Consider the following 21981-nt stretch of genomic DNA (forward strand, 5'->3'; position numbering starts at 1 on the left):
AAGGGGATGTATAGGTTTTGAAACGTAATACCTCTTCCAGCAAGTATAGTTAAGCAGTTGTGTGGCTTATGATTTTATGGACTTCATTGTCCAGAGCAACGAACATAGTGGAGCCAGTTCAATCTTCAACCTCAAGTTGGAATAAGAACCTACGACCTTGTTTCATTTAGGGCATGATATACATATAGTAGTAGCACCCACAGTCTGTAAATAACTCTCATTCCAGAAGCACGGAGATCGTCTTGTGATTCTCAAAACCGAGTTTTTAAAATGAAATAACTGCCGATTGATCTTACATTACGCTATCGTCGCCTACCTCAATTTTTGTAGATAAGTTTATTTGTCGTGAAGGTTGGTGGATGCCATATTAATTTCTATATACAGAAGGATTAGTTAACTTAAATGTTTCTTGTTTTCTATATGACATTGCTTATTTGTGACGGTCTATTCTTGCTTGCAGGTAAAAGTTACATGACTGAGTTTGTTTCTTACATCCATTTGATGATCCGAATTGGATGTCCCTCAAATGACGATGTCTCCGTAGTGTTTTTTCTTAAAGAATAAGTTTCTCTACCCTTGTCTCAGCTACTTCCTCCATGCTGCTATCCTTCATATTTGTTTAACCTGCAATTAAGAAAATGTTTAAAAGGGAGTTGTTGTGGAGAGAAATAATTCACATGGAAGCATCCATAACGCTTATGCAGAAATTAAAGCATATACTAAAAAAGAAAAGAAAAATAGAAGAAAAAAACGGGTACAAAACAGTAATAAAAGTTCAAGTGACTTTGAAGACAGGAAATTAGTAATGTTTGATAAATCAATGGAAATTCGGCCAACATAAGACTTTCATAGGCATAAGAGTCATTTCAAATGAAATCATTAGAAGGGAGTATACGGATTCTGTTCTAAAGCACTGTGAAAGCACCTAAGCAAGAATAGAATTTGCTATAATCGTGATCATTAGCAAGATAACTAAGGAATAAATGTATCTTAGAGTGGCATTGGGCCGGTAAGATATAAAAAATCTACATTTAATCTTGATGACACAATACATGCCACTACCTATTTATTTTGATATATCAGTTAACCATGAGCACACTTCATTATAATGACGAATACCACTTTTTAATAATTTAATTTCTAGAAGTAAACGCGGACTAGATATATTATAGTGCAACTCCAGTGATTCGTTCAAGGCTATTGTTGCTGGCACTATCAATAATTTACTCATGAACAATGACAACTGATAAAAAAATACCAATGCGAAAGCTTAACATAAACTTCTTCAACCTTTTCCTTCATTTCCTACTCTAAGATGTCCATCCCCTTTTGTTGATATGGAATAACATAACAAAGAATTCTCCTTTGTAATTGGAGATTGTTTCGCTGTGAGCAGTCTTAGTCTCACTTTATCAAGAAAAAAGTGGACTGATGTAACAATATGTCGCTATGCCACAAAATTGATATATTGGGGAATAAAGATTACTTGCAAAACAATTAAAACTGACTGAGCTATAAAATAAAAAAGGGCAAAAAAACATTTTTATATAGGCTATAGAAAAAATAATGAAAGGAGAAATTATTGTTTAGATGTGTGAATACACGAAGCTGACTATGGTTCCATAATAAGAAGGAGATGCATGATATTCATAATAATATTATAAGAAACTCGAGAACATCTTTCTCTGGAGTTTTCAATGTGAGCTTGTTCCTCGGTCTTGCAAATCAACCGGTTGATATGATGGTATCTATTATCTGATAAAACACATTCTTCCATTCAAAAAATATTTTCGTAAGATTCTAACTTACATTCAAGCATCCATTTATTTTTTAAAAATATTTGATACAACCTTTTTTAAGTCGTTATGAATTAGTCTCAAATGGCTAATCCAATGATAAAACGATACATTTATTTTATCTGTGTATTGTCTAACAACAAACTTGGCCAGAGATAATCCTTCATACATGGAGGCTAATACAGTCTTTTCCATAATTAATTTGTATTTTAATTTTATTAACTAACTGTTAACAATCAAAGTTTTCAGTATTTATGGCTTTTGTTGCTCTTTTCGTTGTTACTGTTAGTTGTTATTCTTCGTTGGTAAGGAATGAATGTGACTAACGGATATCTTTGGTGGTAACTTGCTTACGTGTACAAGATAACTTAGGACTAACGGATAACTTGCTCTTTTCAGTATTAGTGCTTGGGTCCTAGATTTTGGTATGGTAGAGGATTTGGGTCCTAAGTTTGTCCAATTTTAAGTTTGGGTCCTTAAAAACATTTTGTGCAACCTCTGCGACCTTAAAATCGCACCTCCGAAATTGAAAACCCATATTTTGTTAAATCAACACACAAACAAGTAATCGATTTCATCAAATCACTAAACAAAAACTCAAAATTCCAAAATCATTAAACAACACTATTATATATTAGGGGTTATATTAGGGAAAAATAAAATATAAAACCTATCATGTGAAATAAGAGTCGATGCTATTATGATTTTGGAGGGATCTAGAAACTTAGAAGAACTAGTAACCGGTTTTTTAAGGACCCAAACTCAAAATTGGACAAACTTAGGACCCAAATCCTCTACCATACCAAAATCCAGGACCCAAACACTAATTAACTCTTTTTTATTCAAACACCTTGTCAGTATAAGTTATACGTAAGCAAGTTACCACCAACTCCGAAATTTGGATATTTCATAACAAAATTAATAAAGAAAATTTAGACTTACCCATTTGTGCCTTCACCGATCTGCTCCAATTTCTCGAAGTAATCCACGCTTCAAGACCCGAAGAAGGAGACCGAGCAAGATTAAGGCATTAAGTTGTCATGGTGCTGCCACATCCATTACTTTCAAACCCTTTTTCCACTAAAATATCCAAGCATCTCTTGTACACCAATAAGCTTGATGTGATTCATTGAGCATGGCAAGAAAACCACTTGCACAATCAAATGCTTAAAACAAATAGCATATAAATTTTATAGATGCATTATTCAATATTAATTAGTAAAAATTTGATTTTCATCCAGTTCCAACTAAGACTAACACAACAACCATCTTGCCTAGAGTCGAGGAATCAACTTTTAGTGTTAAATAGCGATAGACGGGATTAGCGGGATATGATGTGAACAGTATACATTTACCCTGTGCATGGCAGTCGGAGAACACTTGAATAAATGCAAATGAGATCGAATGCCTTGACATTCCATGGAACAATAGTGATCCTAAAATTCCAATTTAGACCAATTTAAAGGAGTGGTGTATAAGATATGTACACAGCTATCCAAGTGGTAAGAACCCAAAAAAGATAATTATTAAAATGGACGAATAATTTAGAGTTAAATCTTAATTTAACGCCAACGTTTCAGAAGAGTAATGCTGTAAAATGATATATCCAGTAGGTTCCTTCGTGGACATATACTCGATAGTCTAAAACCGTTCAGTGAAATATGACTATTGTGGATAGAGGCATTAAATGTCTGAAATTGGAGTCCATGTTGTATAAATAACATCCTAGTCTAATCAGAAGTTCCATTGAATGGTAACAATATTACCGTGCACCTATATGGCAGTTAGGATTACAGCTTGAAAAGATGAGTGACGGAGAGTTTGGGAAACATAAAGCCAAACTATTTTCTTACATGGAGAGATTGCATTTGTTGCAATTCCGCAACTTCTTTCAGAGCGTCATGTACACAGAAGAAGATCCATCGGTTAGTAACGCAGGTTCTGTAACTGTAATATACTCGGATCTGCATAGATCAATCGGTTACTATAACTTGTCCATAAGAGTACAAACTGCCCTCTCAATCAATTTTCAGGGTCAATAATATATAAAATATAATAAAATAAATGCATTCTGTAAGAACTTTCATTTAACATTAGACAACAATCACTTATCATGGTAGATAGTTGTAGAATCACAAATAATCCAGATGAAGAAAGTAGAAGAACAAATAAATGGATAATCTCCACACACCAATCAAAAAAGAATAGATAAATCTAACGGAAAAAATGGCCCTAAATGTTTAATGGAAAGAATGTTTCTGTTTGAGCATTGCTCGGTTGAACCCACCAAGCGTTGGTATGTCAAGTTTGGTTGTCATATTTTAGTGAATCAAAACTCATGTTAAGAGTCACTTGATTATGTACTAGAGTCAACTTCGTATAGGTTAGCTTGAAAGTATTAGGATATGAGACATTACAAGTATTGCGAAGTCTTGAAGATGTGAAGAAGCAAGGAGCTACAACGACAACAATCATCCTTCCACTTGAGGTTAGTGATATTTGACTTGAACTGTTTCATTCCCTAACGTATCTTTCAAGTCGTGCATATTGAAAACAAAACTGCGAAGCATATTTGAACTCTAGATAGACATAGTATTAAGGAATACAATACGAGGTTTATTGCTTAACCGTTAAACTTTGTAAATAAGACATCGCCATAATCATTTGAATGCTATTGTGATTATGTATGGGAATGAGGTGAGGATTTCATCCTAGGGAACAATGTTTTACATGTGTTCTAAGGAAGTAAGTTCATAAACTTCTTTGTGAACCGAAAAGGAAATTGCTAGGCGTTATTGGTTTTGTTATTCATTGCATATCTTAAAAACAACCAATATGTGTGATTGAGGCCTGACTTATGTATCGGTATGACTTTTATTAGTGAAACCGATCTTAAGTAATCACCTGAGATGCACTACACCATTTTTCCCGATTCACAACTAAAATTAGTAACGGCCGGGCAACCGTCACACATTTTCCTGTTACAATAGCCGTTACAACCTTGTTGTAACACGTTGGATCCGTTACGAAATTTTTTCGTGATTCGTAACTGTGTCAGACTAATTTTTTACGCGTGCTACTCACTCGCTTGGACACACTAGAGCCAGTAACAGATATTGGTTTCGCGTGTGCCGTTCAGCTGTGTGCCATTTTTTTTCCACCCAAGCTTACTTATGCTAGAGGATAATTCCTCCCCTGTAGAGATGAGGGATATTTTCAGTAGACCATCGAGTAAACAAACTCACTCCATTTCTATTTTCCCTTTCTCTTCTCATCGCCTCCCCTGAAGAGATTAGGGTTTCACCTGTTTCGATTCAGTTTCAATTTCACAGATCAGTTATTGATTTACACTCGTTTTCATTTTCATTCTCTAAATTTATCCTCTGTTTTTTTCTCAACTGAAAAGCCTAGATGTTATTTCATTATGTTTCTCTAAATCAATTCAGAAAACCTTATCAATATCACTCAATTCAGAAAACCCTTGCTTCGTTTTTTCATTTATTCTCTAAATCAATTCAGAAAACCCTATAAATATCACTCAATTTAGAAAACCCTAGCTTCGTTTTTCATATGTTTCTCTAAATCAATTAACAAAACCCTATGAATATCACTAGATTGAGAAGAACACTCATCGACAAAGCTGTAATCAAAGCGATCCTTGCTATTCATAAGGGTATGCCTCGTAAGTTCTACCATGGACATACTGGTATTGTTTGGAATGTTACATACGTGCTATTGCTGTTGAAATCAACAAACAGGTTTAGTTCAATCTCCATCCTTCCATTTTTATTTTATTGAACTCGGTATTTCCCTACTGTCTTCTTACGTTATTTGATTTCTCAGAGGTGGGTTCCTAGGGTTTTTGTTTGCTTATCCTGATTATCTGTTTGTTCACAGAAGGAGGTGTAATCATCATGTTTTCGAGTATGTTTGGTAAACCTAAAGAAGAAACTAATGCCTTAAAAATGTTAGATAAATTGGATGAGGTAATACTTACTTCCCTTTGATTCAATTTCATCGTCATCGTCAGTGGTTTAAAGTGCTTAACTATGAGCTACCTCTTTTGATGCATGACAATTGCTTCTTCATGTTTCAGATTCACTATCAATATATACGACAGTTTCTGCATTTTTTTATCTCTAGCTACTAGGAAGTAGTTAGCAGAATTGAAGTGTAGAGGAAACTATAACATTTTTCGTTAATCATTATTGTGTTGGTGCAGTGCCGTTTGTTTGATGAGGAAATGGAATGGTGAAAAGTGGAGTTGAAGCTATAGTTGGAAGTGGAACCACAGGAGGAGCTGGTGTCGTCAAGAATGGGATTGGAGATGGAGCTGGAGCAGTTGGAAGCGGGATTGGAGATGGAGCTGGATATGTTGCAAGAAGAATTGGATTTAAAGATTAGTAAGCAAGATCATATGATTTACTTGTCAATAGAGTTGGGTCCTGCATTGCTAAGATGAAGTATTTTCTAAAGCTTTTCTTTTATTAACTTTGATTTACAAGGTCACCTTTAAATGAATTGAAAGAATTACGGGGCTTCCCTTTTAACGCTTACAATTTGCTCTCCGGGTGTAGCACCAAGAGGCAGTTAGAACTGCCAAGAAAAAGGTATAGTGTATTATGGATTATATTGATCACTCATTTTGTAGAGTCTCATAGGGCTTATATTGATCACTCTTTTCGTAAAATTTGGTGAGGCAGATGGGTTGTTGGGTTAAAGTGACTTGTTGTCATTATCTCACAGACACTTCAGATGTATGAGAAAAAAAGATAATGTCCTTTTAAGAAAGCATGGACAAGAGGTCGAGAAGGCCTAGGAGTACATGAGAGCTATGAACAAAAGAGGTGTGGAATTTACTTTGTTACTGTTTTTCTCTTATTCTTTTAGGCTTCAGGTTTCTTGAGACTTATCATGTTCATATATTATGGTACGACAATAGCAAGCTACAGGGCTCTTAGAACAAGACTCTTTTGAAACTTATAGAATGGTTCCTGGAATGGACTCTTCCGACTGCACCTGCCATGTGCCATTGTTTAGTTGATCTTGCAAGTTGCACATGCCATAGTGTCATTGTTTAAGAAGTTATTTGAGTTAGAGAACTGATAGGTGTTGTAAAACACCTAATTTCATATCTAGTATTTACACTTTCTTTGCTATTATCCTTGTGAATTGCATCTCTTATGTTTAGTTTTGAGTTATTAGGTGCAATGGAGTCCTTTGGAGCAAAAGAAGGAAGAAAGCACTCTTTTAGAGCATAAAGGGCAGAATCGTCAATTCACAGGCAAGTGGTAGCCGGAGCTAGCTAAGGTTATGCGGCGAAGAATGAACTGTCAGTTCCGCGCAACTGACAGTTGAGCAGGAAAGTAAATAGGCTGTCGGAAGTCTGAAACTGACAGGCCAAATAAGTTGGGTTACCCCTTATCTGGCTCACCTGGGTGGCTATATCCAGTCTCATTTCCTACACAATACCTAAAAATCAGAGAAGCAAGTTGGAAGTTTTTATTTTCTTTCTTCACTTTGCCTGAAATCGAGAAAAGCCATGATGGCGGCTGCTGTAAGAGAGGACGGGGGAGATCGAGAAGAAGCTGAGAGTTGGAGATACAGAAATCCACGGTTGTTGGTCGATGTTTGTTGGAATGAATCAGGTGGAAGACACCGATGAGTTTCATGCCTGAATTGGTGAGAGATGAATTTGGCAGTAAGGGTTTGGTTGTGAATCAAGGAAGAGATGATGATTTGGGGTTTGTAATGAAGAAGTCGAAGAAGGGTTTTGAATCTGATGCTGTATTCTCAAAGAATTTGTGGTGATTGTTCGAATTGAGGAGAAGACGAATTTTCTGCCATGGGTTTGCTTGAGAGCCAGATCGAGAAAAACTCAGTGTGAATCGAGAGAATGAAAGAATGGAGAAGCTACAACACTGGAGAAATTAGGGATACATAGAGATGAATTTGCTGTGTAACAATGAAATTGAGGGTTGTTCATGAGCAGAAGTAATGGGTTTCTGGTGGAAGATGTAGCACGCAATTTTGGCTGAGATAAAGATGAGTTAGAGCTGTAAGAAGGGTTGGAGTCAGTGGCAAGTGATAGAGCTTACTGGAGTTGAAACTGAGGGTTCGATTGGTGAAGGGTTGAACTTGTTTAACTACTGCTATCGACTTGAAAGATTGAGATTGAGAAAGGTACTTGAATTGAGATTGTGTTGTTAATGGTTTGTTCAGGTTTGAAAGTGTGATGCAGTGGAGTAACTGTGGTGTTGTTGAAGTCATGGTGTTAGTCTGGCTGAGATGAAGCTACAGAAGGTGATGGTTGTGAACTAAAATTGCAGGTCATGGGCTGGAGGCAAAGGCGAATGATTGACTTCAGAATTGCTGTTGTGTGGTGTATGCAACTGAGATTGCAGATTTGATGAAGTTGCAGGTGCAGTGGTAGCTGAGAAGAGCAAGTGGTGGAGCTGTAAAGATGGGGTTTGCAATTTAAGCTCAGATGCAGGATGTAGTCAAGACAAGATGCTAGTGTCGAGCAGCTGGAAATGAAGCCGCAGGATACTGGTGCAGCTAAGGAATGTTGCAGTGAACAAATGAATGATTCATTGCGTTGGTGGTCACTGTCAAGAAGAAGCTGTAGGAACTGAAGCTAGTAAAATTGCATGCGTGAATTGCACTGATTGTGTGGCATTGAAGCAATGTGTTGCTGGATCGCAGTGAACTAAGAGGTGGAATATGAGAAGCTGTTGCAGTTGAGAAGTCGATGCTGTGGTGATGAGCTGCTGAGAAGACAGTAAAGAGAATGAAACTGCCTGAGTTTGAAGTTGCGAAGCTACAGAATTGCAGTTGGCTGTGTTTACAGCCAACAATGAAATGGTTATGCCAGTTGCAGGGTTTTGAACAAATGGGTTTGTGGAAGTTACAGTGAAGCCATGACCTTGGACAAGACGGGTTTTGCAGATGAGAACTCAGCCTGGTATGGTGTGCAGCTACAGGTGATGGCCATTGATGAACTGAGATGGGTACTTTTTGACAGTGGAGGCTTGAATTGCTGTAAGTGTTGTGTTGAGATGAAGCTGAAATATAGAAGTTGCCTTGGGTAATTTGAATTGTGTGTGAAAATGTGGATGCAATGCTGTGGAGCTACAGGCAGTGTTGTTGAGGTGATGGCTGGCCAAGAAGCTGTGATGCACAATCATTGTGCAACACAAGTTATGGCCTGTGCAAGACAGCAACAGCTCAGGCTTTGGCCAAGACTAGTCAGATGCTGACTAAACCTGACTATCTGACTCGGTGTTTGACCCGAGTTAACTCAGTTGACCGATTTGACTCGATGACCGGTGACCGGGCGGACTTTACCGGTCATCTGAGATGGTTTCCGGCCGTTTGCCGACCATTTTCCGGCGACATTGTTTTGGACATATTTTCTACATGGGTTCTTCACACACATGGGCTTGGTGGACTTCATGGTGATGGGCTATTGAAGACTTGACCTAAGAGCTACAAAAAAAAAGTTTTCTACTTTCTTTCTTTTGGCACGTATTTTCTACTTGGAATTTTGGAGAGCGGCGATTCTACTAGGGTTTGCTTTCGTTTATTTTTCATCTTCTTGAATTTATTTTGATTATGATTATGATGAACTCAAAAGCTATGAGTAGCTAAATATTATTATTGGTTATGGGATAAAAGTCGATTTCTCAAGCATGATATTTAAATCAATGGATTAGTTTTGTCTCAACTTTATTGTTTATGTTTCATTGTTAATATTGTTGCATGATTTAGGTGCTATTTTGATTGAGTCCGGAATCAATTAGATTGGTCTTCATATCTATTGCTAGATTAGGTTTTATTATACGAAAAAGTGATAAATTCCAGATTACAAGTAGCATAAATGTGAGTAGTGCTTGTAGTGATATATCCTACTAGTCACATATGAATCATAACCTTTGTTAAAATGAATTAGTGCTTTTACACATTTGTTTGCATTGATTAGTCTTATTTCATAGAACTTAATGCTCTTAGGGAGTTAAACTTAATTGTGTTTTTACACTTTAGGTTGCTTTCTAGGTAGATTTCACAATAGCATCTTTTAATATTGTTTGTGATAAAATCGGGAAATAAACGTGATACTCTTGCGATCAAGGTAACCTAGGACTTTTAATAAATGAGAGATTAAAATTTCAATTCTAGTCATTGATGAAAATACATGTTTGTGAATGATATTATCCCGTGACCAATATCTTCTCCTTATTGATTATTCAAATTATTTTATTGCTTTGCTAAAACAAAATCCCCCCTTGGTTACTAAGAAACTGAAATTTGATAAACAACAAAAGCCTCTCTGTGGGAACGAACTCTTTCTTACCACATACTATATTTATATTTAGTAGATTAAGAAAGTGAAATTATTTTTGACGCATACGACTGCAATCAAGAACTGAGTTTGTTTGATCATCAAAGGAAAACTAGTTACAAAGATGTCGAGATCATTATTATCATCGTCATCGAAAAAGATGAAATTTCTAACAGCATTGGTAGCTCTTCAGTTTTGTTATGCAGGGTTCCATACTGTTACTAGAGTTGCATTAGACATGGGTGTCAACAAAATTGTTTACCCTGTCTATAGAAACATTATTGCTCTCACTATGTTATCTCCCTTTGCTTATTTTCTAGAAAAGAGAGCAACTTTACTTAGCGGTTCGTTCTTTCTTCATTTTCTCATCTTAAGTAATCACCTGAGATGGTATGATCGGGTTTGTGATTTTATGTCTGACCAAATATGGGAAAGGGGAACCGATCCTAGTAAGAGGTGCATTACATCACAAAGGGAACCGATCCTTGTATGAGGTGCAACAAGGTTTATAGCAGAAAGGGGAAGCGATCCTATGAACATGTGCAACACGCTTTTAGGCAAAGGGGAACCGATCCTATGGACATGTGCAACACATATAAGTTAGATACCATATATATGTGGGGAACCGATCCTAGTACCTAGTCAACCGAATTTTGGAAAGCTAGTGTGACTATGCACAGTACTCGCATGGAAGCTAGAACCGAAACTTGTTTTGGTAGACCCGATAAACCCATGATTGTGATTGAATGTTATTTGATCAATCGCATAGTTCTTGAAAGTCAGATGAACCAATTCTAAACTTGTTTGGAAGTGTGGAAAATCGGTTTCAAGGTTGTAAGTGTGAAAAAGAACTTACAAAGTAAGGATGTCGACATACTTTGAACACGTGCTATGAATGTTTATTATTTAATTGTTCAAAGTTATTCCTTAATAGCTAAGGGAAGAGAATCCCAGGATAGAAACATAAATAAGTTAAGAATCTTTTAATTAAGGTATTTAACTTCATTTGTAGGGAAATAAGAATTAGTAATGTGCATTTACTAATTAGAGATTTTCCGAGAAATTTCGATCATTATTTTTGGACAGAGCATTTCCAGGAATTATGAAAACCGAATTTGTGCTTTAATGAATATCTTGAGAATATTTTTGGTTTTGGAAATTCCTTGGTGTCCAAAATTCCTTGTCTATAAATACTTGAAGTTTGCCTTTCTTGTAAACTAATCCTTCGTAACAACAAGCTTCCTCTTTGTTGTGTTTTTACTGGTGTAGCCGCCTATTCAGAGAGGAGAGTAACCTAATTAGGCGAAATCTCTTACGGCCGCTCATTTTAAAGTATTCTTTGGGATTGAGAAGCTCTAGCGTGTACCGTTGGTGGGAAACTAGATAATTGCGGTTTATCTTTTGTTTTCATTGATTTGATTGACTAACGGTGGTTAAACTTTGATTGCACCTAGTTTTTTTATGCTTGAGAATCTTCTCTTATGATATAAGATTCTCTAAAACTAGTTCAAAGTTTCGACAGGGATCTTTAGACTGTTGTTAGTTCTAAAGACGATCTTGTGATAATCCATTGTTAACAGACTCTGTTATGTGCGTGATTGATCACAAGAGATTCAAGTGATTGTGTGCAGGTTATTATTGAAGATCTAAGAAGATTTGAAGACGAAGAAGATATTGAAGATTTCTGATTTGTGGGTTCATAATCTTTGGTGTGCACAATACTTGTTTCGGTAAAATAGGATCCAATTAATAATCAGTTTATCCTTGTGATAGATTGGATTGATTAATTGAGTAGATCGGCATCAACACAATTCTTTGGATTAATAGTGTTGTTGGCTTAATCTTAAACGATTACTTCGGTAATTGAACATAAGTTAGATCTAAGGACCTGACGAAGGAGTTTATGTTAAGATAAACAGAAGAGCCTTTGTCCGACTCTTATCACTTGGTTGAATAGAGTTGATACCAAACAGATTTGTTGTTCATTTATTGTTTGGGATATGAACCAAAGGAATTGTTCCAAGTACGTGACTAAAGTCGGAGGTGCGGGAATACAGACGGAACTAGGTGAACTATAGGTTTAGTTGCTTGGTCTCAACTATACGAAGTTAGGTGTAATTTTATGTAGCGGCTTAATCCTGAGAGTATTCAATTATGGACAAGGTCCCGGGGTTTTTCTGCATTTGCGGTTTCCTCGTTAACAAAATCTTGTTGTGTCATTTAATTTATATTTCCACATTATATTTGTTTTATTATAATTAAAGTAAATTACACAAACAATAATTACTATTTACTTGATAAGTGAATCCTATTGTGTTTGGTTAAGTCCGAACCTTTTTATCAAGTAACATATTTCGTTGTTGTATTGTCTCGATCTCGTATCCATAGACGATCACACGAAGTGTGAACCGATTAGTTGTATTGTCTCGACTCAGTCCATAGACAATCATTTTCGGAGAAAGGACTTATAGTAGGAAAATTTTTAGCTTGAGGTATATTTGGGTACCCTCGCCTTTTCAATTGGTATCAGAGCAGGCAAACACGAAAAGATCTAACAATCTGTGTTTGGTGCGATCCAACCTATAAGAATTGAATCTAATGCTCGATTCAGTTAACGTAATGGCAGGATTTGACTACTTTATAAAATCGTGGTGGAAAACACGTATGAAGTATGTAATACTTTTATTCCTAAACCTGTTAGGAATTATGCTTATGTATGTCTTGAATGACTTACATAATCCTTTGGCTATCATAGGATTGTATATCATTGTGGTGAATAACTATGATACAATGGCCTATGAGACATGTCGTATCTTGAAAATGCATAAGATTCTGCATAATATTTTTATGAACATCGGCTATTATGTTCCGGCAAAATCAGGAATCTTAAATATATTTTGGATGGCCTACCAAAGTATACACATATACATTTTCAGATCAACGACTGTCAATGTTTCGCTTTCTAGGATGTTTGGAAAATATGTGATCCTACAAGGAATGAGTTTTCAGTTAATAATTATATTAACAATGGTTTGCCTCATACACCTCACAACTGTTTTAATGAAGCAAGTGATCTTTTGAAATATTGCTGGGATTATGATTCTGATGGTATTTTTTTAACAAATATCATATCTTGTTCGAATTTATCTCTCTATACTCTAGTAAACTCTTGGATAAGATTCAAGTGATATTGCCACTTTCTGGTAATAAAAGAGTAAACAGGTTTTTGGACAAAAACATGGAATCAATCTGAAACAAATATCCAGTCCATAGAAAACCAATTTTCCAAAAGAAAGACCTAGACACAAAATCGGAACTGTTTCCCCACAAGCCACGATTTCCGATTTTGAGTGTTTTTCATAAAACTAGTTATTTCCGGATTTTAATATCTAATCTTCCTTTAAACATAAACTCTTACTATGTGTCCAAACATATTGGGGAAGATTAATCAAAACCGTAACTAGGGTTTTTCATATTTTCGCAAGTATGGGAAAGAGGAAAACAAGAGAAGAAATCTCTGGATTATACAAGTTTGTTTTGAATCCTTTCATCCCTCCCGGGGAAGTTGAGAAAATCAAGTATCCTCACTTGATCAAAGGGAAGCATGCCCTTACAAACTTCGTAGATAACACATGTTGTGAAAGATATCAAGCTTTTAAGGAAGTAAGCTTCACTGAAGAGAAGAGATTTGATCCAGATGTTTCAGAAACCAATTATGTGAAGTTTGTTTTAGACCGAATCTGGGGAAATATGTTCGGATTTGAAAACTATTCACCTGACATAGTAAGAATTTTTTATGGTAATATTCACAATATTAATCATGAAAAACTTACGTTTAGCACCTTGGTTGGAAGTACTTTTCTTCATGTCAACAGAAAGATGATATCAGAAATCATCAACTTCAATGAGAAGGGCCATATGATTACTAGTTTTGAAATTGAGCACGATAAAATTTCGAAACTCATCACTGGAAAAACTGTTGAATAGAAAAATGGAATGATGATAACCAAAGAAGTACCCTTACACTTGAGGATTTTCGGTAAACTCGTCGTACCAACACTCTTTGCTTGTTCAAGAGATTCTTCTCTATGGAATAGAGAATTTGCTGAAGTGGTTTATTACCTTCTTGAAGGCAAGAAACAGATTGATATTTGTGGAATAATTATCAATCAAATGATTAAAATCATTGAATCTCTAAATGTCACAGGTTTCCATAGAAACCTTGGATATCCCTGTGTCATCACCAGGTTGTGTGAAAAAAGCAATAGGGAACTGCCCTGGAGATAAGAAAGATACCAAAACTGTCTCTCAGGGAATTATTAACCGGATGAGTGGAACTCAAAAGGGATCAAGTATCTCATATGATCAAACCTATAGTAATGGAGATCTCATGTTTCACATTTTACGTCTTGGAAGACAATTGGACTGTATTCAGAAACAGTTGATGTTTGCTTACATACATGATCAGGAAACTCTTGAAGGAATCATATCAATTAATAATGAGTTTCTTAAAGGAGAACAAGAAGAAGACTCTGAGGATTCAGAGGTACAAACAAATGAAGCCTAACTAGTCTTCAAGAAAAAGAAAGGAAAAATAGACAGTAGTTTTTGATTTATTTCAATAAAGTCTATTATGAATAAAAACTATCATAATTATGAATAAAATTATTTGTTTTATAATTTTTCTTGTGATAGTTTTCGGTTTACATAGCATGTACTTGAATGCTTTTATCTTATTGCTATTATATGTTTATGAGATGTTTGATTTCGGTTTCACTACCTTAATATTCGATCTCATATATTGTGAACCCTTGTGGTTTGGGTGACTTTTTGATTTAGCGAGATTAAGTTCTATCCCATGTTGGTAGGCTTTATCAAAGAATCATGAGGGGTTCTAGTAGAAAAAATATGTGAAAAAGTCACAATATGTTGAATCGGTTTTGGTTTAGTATAAAAGCATATGTGTTTCGACGGTTTTCAACTTTTGCTTGCAATTGTTAAAACCGATTTTCAACCTTTCTCTGGTAAAGGTTGGTTGTTGTTATTCTTTTGTTTTTGCACAAGGATGACAACATGATGATATTTCGATATCAATAATCCCTGGACGAAGATCCAATCATATTGGAGAAGTGGATGCGAAATTTGAGATAACAATCTTGTTAGTTAATTGTTTTCCTGTTAAGAAAAGCCCGAGTTTATATCATATATATTTATTGCTTTTGCTTAACAAAATTTTGGTTCAATTGATGTTTATTCCATGATGTGTGTGATTCAATTGGTTCCGGTTAAGAAAAACCATTGTTATCTTGCTTTATTGTGTGGTATCAATTGTTTAGGCTTACAAAATTTTGGTGCAATTGCGGTGCTTTTAATGTCTATGTTGTTTCAATTGCTTCTGATTGAGGTGAATAATTATGCAAGTTGATTTATGTTGGTTTGTATGAATTATTTATGGCTTAACGAAATAAAAGGTATACGGGATGAGTTGTTTAGTCCAATTCGATTCCGGATAAGAGAAACTAAGTTAATTCTGATCTTAGTTAGACTTATCAAAGTGAGGTTTCGGTTATTCAAGTCTAATCGAATTCCTTAGCAAGAAATGCTAGTTAACTAACCTAGTACTTGTCTTGTTTAAATTTAAAGGTCTAAGTTTATGGATAATTAGAACCTGATGAGAAAAATAAAGTTATCTTTATTTTGGTCTTATCGAATTAAGCGGTTGTTTTTGAACAATCGGTTTAGCAAAGGGAGTAAGATACTTAGTTGATTTTTTCTTTGATAAAATAAATTGGAAAAATTGTTTCGGACAATTGTTTCCTTGGTAACATATCAAAATAAACTACTTGTAGTTTCGGTTTTGATATTGGTTATCAGAACATGATGTGCGGAACCCTCGTGCCTAACTCTACAGGTTGCAAGTCTTTTGAGATTTGTAAGATTCTTTTCGTGTTGTCCTTTATTTTTTCGTTTCTTTGTCATTTTGTGACAAAAAGGGGGAGAAATATATGGAGTAAACAAGTGATACTGGCATTGATTTTATATTGATTGGTATCGCTAAGGAAAAGAACATTGGTGCTTAAACGTTTATCTAAACGAAAGAGTGAAAGCACAGACTAAGGGGGAGTAACATGTCATATGAAGTGGTATAACAAAGAAGTGCGGATTGAATATCTACCTATCTTCATTAGGGGGAGTATTAGCTTTGTTATTATAATGTCAACAACGACATTTTCAAGGATTGAATGTAAGCAGTTTACTGTGTTGTTGAATCGGGAATCAAGCGTATGTGTAATGAATTCTTGTAATTTGTTTATCCATATGATGTAAGAGTTTTGTCACTAAAATTGACAAAGGGGGAGATTGTTAGAGCATTGCTCGGTTTAACCCACCAAGTGTTGGTATGTCAAGTTTGGTTGTCATATTTTAGTGAATCAAAACTCATGTTAAGAGTCGCTTGATTATGTACTAGAGTCAACTTCGTATAGGTTAGATTGAAAGTATTAGGATATGAGACATTACAAGTATTGTGAAGTCTTGAAGATGTGAAGAAGCAAGGAGCTACAACGACAACAATCATCCTTCCACTTAAGGTTAGCGACATTTGACTTAAACTGTTTCATTCCCTAACGTATCTTTCAAGTCGTTCATATTGAAAACAAAACTGCGAAGCATATTTGAACTCTATATAGACATGGTATTAAGGAATACAATACGAGGTTTATTGCTTAACCATTAAACTTTGTAGATAAGACATCGCCATAATCATTTGAATGCTATTGTGATTATGTATGGGTATGAGGTGAGGATTTCATCCTAGGGAACAATGTTTTACATGTGTTCTAAGGAAGTAAGTTCATAAACTTGTTTGTGAATCGAAAAGGAAATTGCCAGGCGTTATTGGTTTTGATATTCATTGCATATCTTATGAGCAACCAACATGTGTGATTGAGTATAACCGTTCACGACTTGTTATGTTCTTCGTAGAACTACTCACAAAGGCCTGACTTATGTATTGGTATGACTTTTATTAGTGAAACCGATATTAAGAAATCACCTGAGATGGTATGATCGGGTTTGTGATTTTATGTCTGACCAAATATGGGAAAGGGGAACCGATCCAAGTAAGAGGTACAGTACATCACAAAGGGAACCGATCCTTGTATGAGGTGCAGCAAGGTTTATAGCAGAAAGGGGAACCTATCCTATGAACATGTGCAACACGTTTTTAGGCAAAGGGGAACCGATCCTATGGACATGTGTAACACATATAAGTTAGATACCATATATATGTGGGGAACCGATCCTAGTACCTAGTAAACCGAATTTTGGAAAGCTAGTGTGACTATGCACAATACTCACATGGAAGGTAGAACCGAAACTTGTTTTGGTAGAACCGATAAACCCATGATTGTGATTGAATGTCAATTGATCAATTGCATAGTTCTTGAAAGTCAGATGAACCAATTCTAAACTTGTTTAGAAGTGTGGCAAATCGGTTTCAAGGTTGTAAGCGTGAAAGAGAACTTACAAAGTAAGGATGTCGACATACTTTGAACACGTGCTATGAATGTTTATTATTTAATTGTTCAAAGTTATTTCTTAATAGCTAAGGGAAGAGAATCCCAGGATCGAAACATAAAAAAATTAAGAATCTTTTAATTAAGGTATTTAACTTCATTTTGTAGGGAAATAAGAATTAGTAATGTGCATTTACTATTTATGATTTTCCGAGAGATTTCGATCATTATTTTTGGACAGAACATTTCCAGGAATTATGAAAACCGAACTTGTGCTTTAATGAATATCTTGAGAATATTTTCGGTTTTGGAAATTCCTTGGTGTCCAAACTTCCTTGTCTATAAATACTTTAAGTTTTCCTTTCTTACAAAATAATCCTTCGTAACAACAAGCTTCCTCTTTGTTGTGTTGTTACTGGTGTAGCCGCCTATTCAGAGAGGAGAGTAACCTAATTAGGCGAAATCTCTTACGGCCGCTCAGTTTAAAGTCTTCTTTGGTATTGAGAAGCTCTAGCGTGTACCGTTGGTGGGAAACTAGATAATTGTGGTTTATCTTTTTGTTTTCATTGATTTGATTGACTAACGGTGGTTGAAATTTGATTGCACCTAGTTTGTTTATGCTTGAGAATCTTCTCTTCTGATATAAGATTCACTAGAACTAGTTCAGAGTTTCGACAGGGATCTTTAGACTGTTGTTGGTTCTAAAGACGATCTTGTGATAATCCATTGTTAACAGACTCCGTTCTGTGCGTGATTGATCACAAGAGATTCAAGTAATTGTGTGCGGGTATTATTAAAGATCTAAGAAGATTTGAAGACGAAGAAGATATTGAAGATTTCTGATTTGTGGGTTCATAATCTTTGGTGTGCACAATACTTGTTTCGGTAAAAGAGGATCCAATTAATAATCAGTTTATCCTTGTGATAGATTGGATTGATTAATTGAGTAGATCGGCATCAACACAATTCTTTGGATTAATAGTGTTGTTGGCTTAATCTTAAACGATTAATTCGGTAATTGAGCATAAGATAGATCTAAGGACCTAATGAATGAGTTTGTGTTAAGATAAAAAGAAGAGCCTTTGTCCGACTCATATCACTTGGTTGAATAAAGTTGATACCAAACAGATTTGTTGTCTAAAGGAATTGTTCCAAGTACGTGACTAAGGTCGGAGGCGTGGCAATACAGACGAAACTAGGTGAACTATAGGTTTAGTTGCTTGGTCTCAACTATACGAAGTTAGGTGTAATTTTGTGTAGCGGCTTAATCCTGAGAGTATTCAAATCTGGACAAGGTCCCGGGGTTTTTCTGCATTTGCGGTTTCCTCGTTAACAAATTATTGCTGTGTCATTTACTTTATATTTCCGCATTTTAATTGTTTTATTATAATTAAAGTAAATTACATAAACGTTAATTCCTATTTACTTGATAAGTGAATCCTATTGTGTTTGGTTAAGTCCGAACCTTTTTATCAAGTAACATACTTCATTGTTGTATTGTCTCGATCTCGTATCCATAGACGATCACACGAAGTGTGAACCGATTAGTTGTATTGTCTCGACTCAGTCCATAGACAATCACTTTCGGAGAAAGGACTTATAGGTAGGAAAAGTTTTAGCTTGACGTATATTTGGATACCCTCGCCTTTTCAGTTTCAATGATTGAAATGTAGAGTTGATATTACCGTCTATGGATATAAGCATATATAGTGTATTCGCATATTAGTGTATAAATACATGTATCGGAAACCAAGTGTGTGCATACGGTATTGGTGAAGAAGACAGATTGAGTACGCGTACCCGTACGCGTACTGGCGGAACTTTTCCTCCCGAAAATTTTTGTTGAGTTTGGAGTTTACGAACTCATAAACCAGTCACTTAGGTACGCGTACCCGTACGCGTACTGGCGAAACTTTTCTACCCGAAAAGTTCTGCTAAGTTTGGAAACCAAAAACCAACTCAAATCTGGTAGCTAAGGTACGCATACCCGTACGCGTACCCAAGCTGGTTATTTCTCAAATCGGTAGTTCATGAACTTAAAACAATAAATTATAAGGAAGAAAATCTTTGCAAACTGTGGCTATATTGTTCATGAATTGATTCAAATGAATCAAACCGATTTTGTTTCAATTGTGTCTATGAATAAAGACCTAAGCAATTGAACAACTCTTCAACTAGTTCTTATGAGTCATTTGAACTGTTATGAGAAAGATGAATACGGTTAATATGGAAGTGCTCATATGGCTAACCATTGGTTAACTATTTGTGAACCAACTAAGTGTACACGTTTAGGTATGGTTACTCAAACCTAAATGAAATACATTTCATTTGTGTGTAACAAGCTAAGCTTCGATCTAACGGTTGAAAGATATTAGCTCGTATCTAATCAGGTTTTTCATCTAACGGTGAATATTGAATGTTTTGTTACTAAGCTAACATAGATTGCAAACCCTGATTTGAAAACTATATAAGGGAGAACTCTAGCAACTGGAAAAACTAATCCCCACACCTCGTGTATGATACTAGTTGGTTTAGCTAGAGTCGATTCTCCTTTAACCTTAGGTTTCTTCTCGAGACCCTGTAGGTTAATGACTTAAAGACTTCATTGGGATTATGAAGCCAGACGAAACTAGTTCTCTTGTAGTTGAGCGATCTGATCTTTCCATTTTCTATCGTACGAGTTCAACTGAATAATTGACTTGAGATTATATCTCCGATAGGGAAAGATAAAAAGAAATCACAAACATCTTCGTCTCATCGTTGGTGATTCTACAATATCTTGTTTTGCTACCATACAATTAAGATTACTATGAGGTAATTGATAATACTAGGTTGTTCTTCGGGAATATAAGTTTGGGTTATCAATTAGTTCATGTTCAACTTGATTTCTATCAAAATACGGAACAAACTCTTAGGTTTATATGTGGGAGACAGATTTATCTATTATCGTAGAATTTTCTGTGTGATACAGATTTGTTTATTAAAGTCTTCGACTTTGGGTCGTAGCAACTCTTAGTTTTGGGTGAGATCAGCTAAGGGAATCAAGTGCGTAGTATCCTGTTGGGATCAGAGACGTAAGGAGCGCAACCGTACCTCGAATCAGTGTGAGATTGATTAGGGTTCAACTACAGTCCATACCGAAGTTAGTTTGTAGTAGGCTAGTGTCTGTAGCGGCTTAATACAGTGTGGTCTTCAATCTGGACTAGGTCCCGGGGTTTTTCTTCATTTGCGGTTTCCTCGTTAACAAAACTTCTGGTGTCTGTGTTATTTCTATTCCGCATTATATTTTATTATATAATTGAAATATCACAGGTTGTACGTTGTATCGATCAATTGTGAAATCCAACCTTTGGTTGTTGATTGGAAATTGATTGATCCTTGGATATTGGTCTTTGGTACCATCAAAGTTTATATCTTTTGTATTTGATAAAGACTCACAGATTTCTATTTGTTTGAGTATAGATCAAATCGAGAGATAGAGATATTAACTCCTTGATATATTTTTTATTAAGATTGAGTCTGTCTGTCTAGTTGATTCTCTTAAAAGTATATTAGAGTTAGTCCATACAGATTGCTAATCGAAATATTGGGTGAGGTTGTTAGACCTCCGCATTTTCAATTTTTCCTATGTACCTGGAAAAAATCCTGCCTGGTTCATCCTTATCTTAAGGATAATTAAATTTATATTATAAATCTGGATAATATAATTTATATATGGACTAGTAGCTAATAAATTCGTCCTACCTTATAAGATAATGAGGCTTTGACCATGTATCTGAACTAATAACCAACTAGATAAATTGTTATTTTTGGGACAACGCACCTGGTTTGTTTTCTAGATATGCACAACTTAGCTTGTACATACAATGTATCTAGTCACTTTTCTGGAAAGGATGTCAGCAAATTTGGTTGCTAGTAATTTGTGTATTTAAAATTAGTGTACATCCCAATTGTCTGTTTTTCCTTAATTGGGTAAGATCTGTCAGGAAACCGAGATTACGTTCATCTCGGACTGGTATGTTTCGATACAAGTAAATTCCATGAAACATCCTACTTTAGATAACTTAACTTGAATCCTTTACTTACATCTATATATTAGCATGATTGATAACCTGGATAATCACACACGACACAAAGATTACGTGGTTCACCTATCCTTTATAGGCTACATCCGCGGACAAAACCACCACGAGAATTTTCATTATCATAACAAATTATTACATAAACACATGTCATATAATCAACTAGTTATATAAACCACTAGTGACAAACAACTTAGAAACAACAAGACATATTACGAAAAGTTTACCTCTTCCTTTGTTCTTTT

At 35.4% G+C, this 21981-nt stretch overlaps 1 long non-coding RNA gene across 1 annotated transcript; it reads left to right on the forward strand.

Annotated features, from left to right (window-relative positions):
• The first annotated feature begins 5031 nt into the window (after positions 1-5031).
• LOC113299456 lies at positions 5032-7962 on the forward strand. The gene is made up of 6 exons (XR_003334926.1): positions 5032-5554; positions 5694-5782; positions 6019-6199; positions 6302-6406; positions 6500-6643; positions 7002-7962. It is a non-coding gene; the product is annotated as an uncharacterized LOC113299456 (long non-coding RNA).
• Positions 7963-21981: the final 14019 nt, after the last annotated feature.

This window comes from Papaver somniferum, chromosome 7, assembly GCF_003573695.1.
Source record: "Papaver somniferum cultivar HN1 chromosome 7, ASM357369v1, whole genome shotgun sequence".
In the NCBI taxonomy this organism is placed as follows: Eukaryota; Viridiplantae; Streptophyta; class Magnoliopsida; order Ranunculales; family Papaveraceae; genus Papaver; species Papaver somniferum.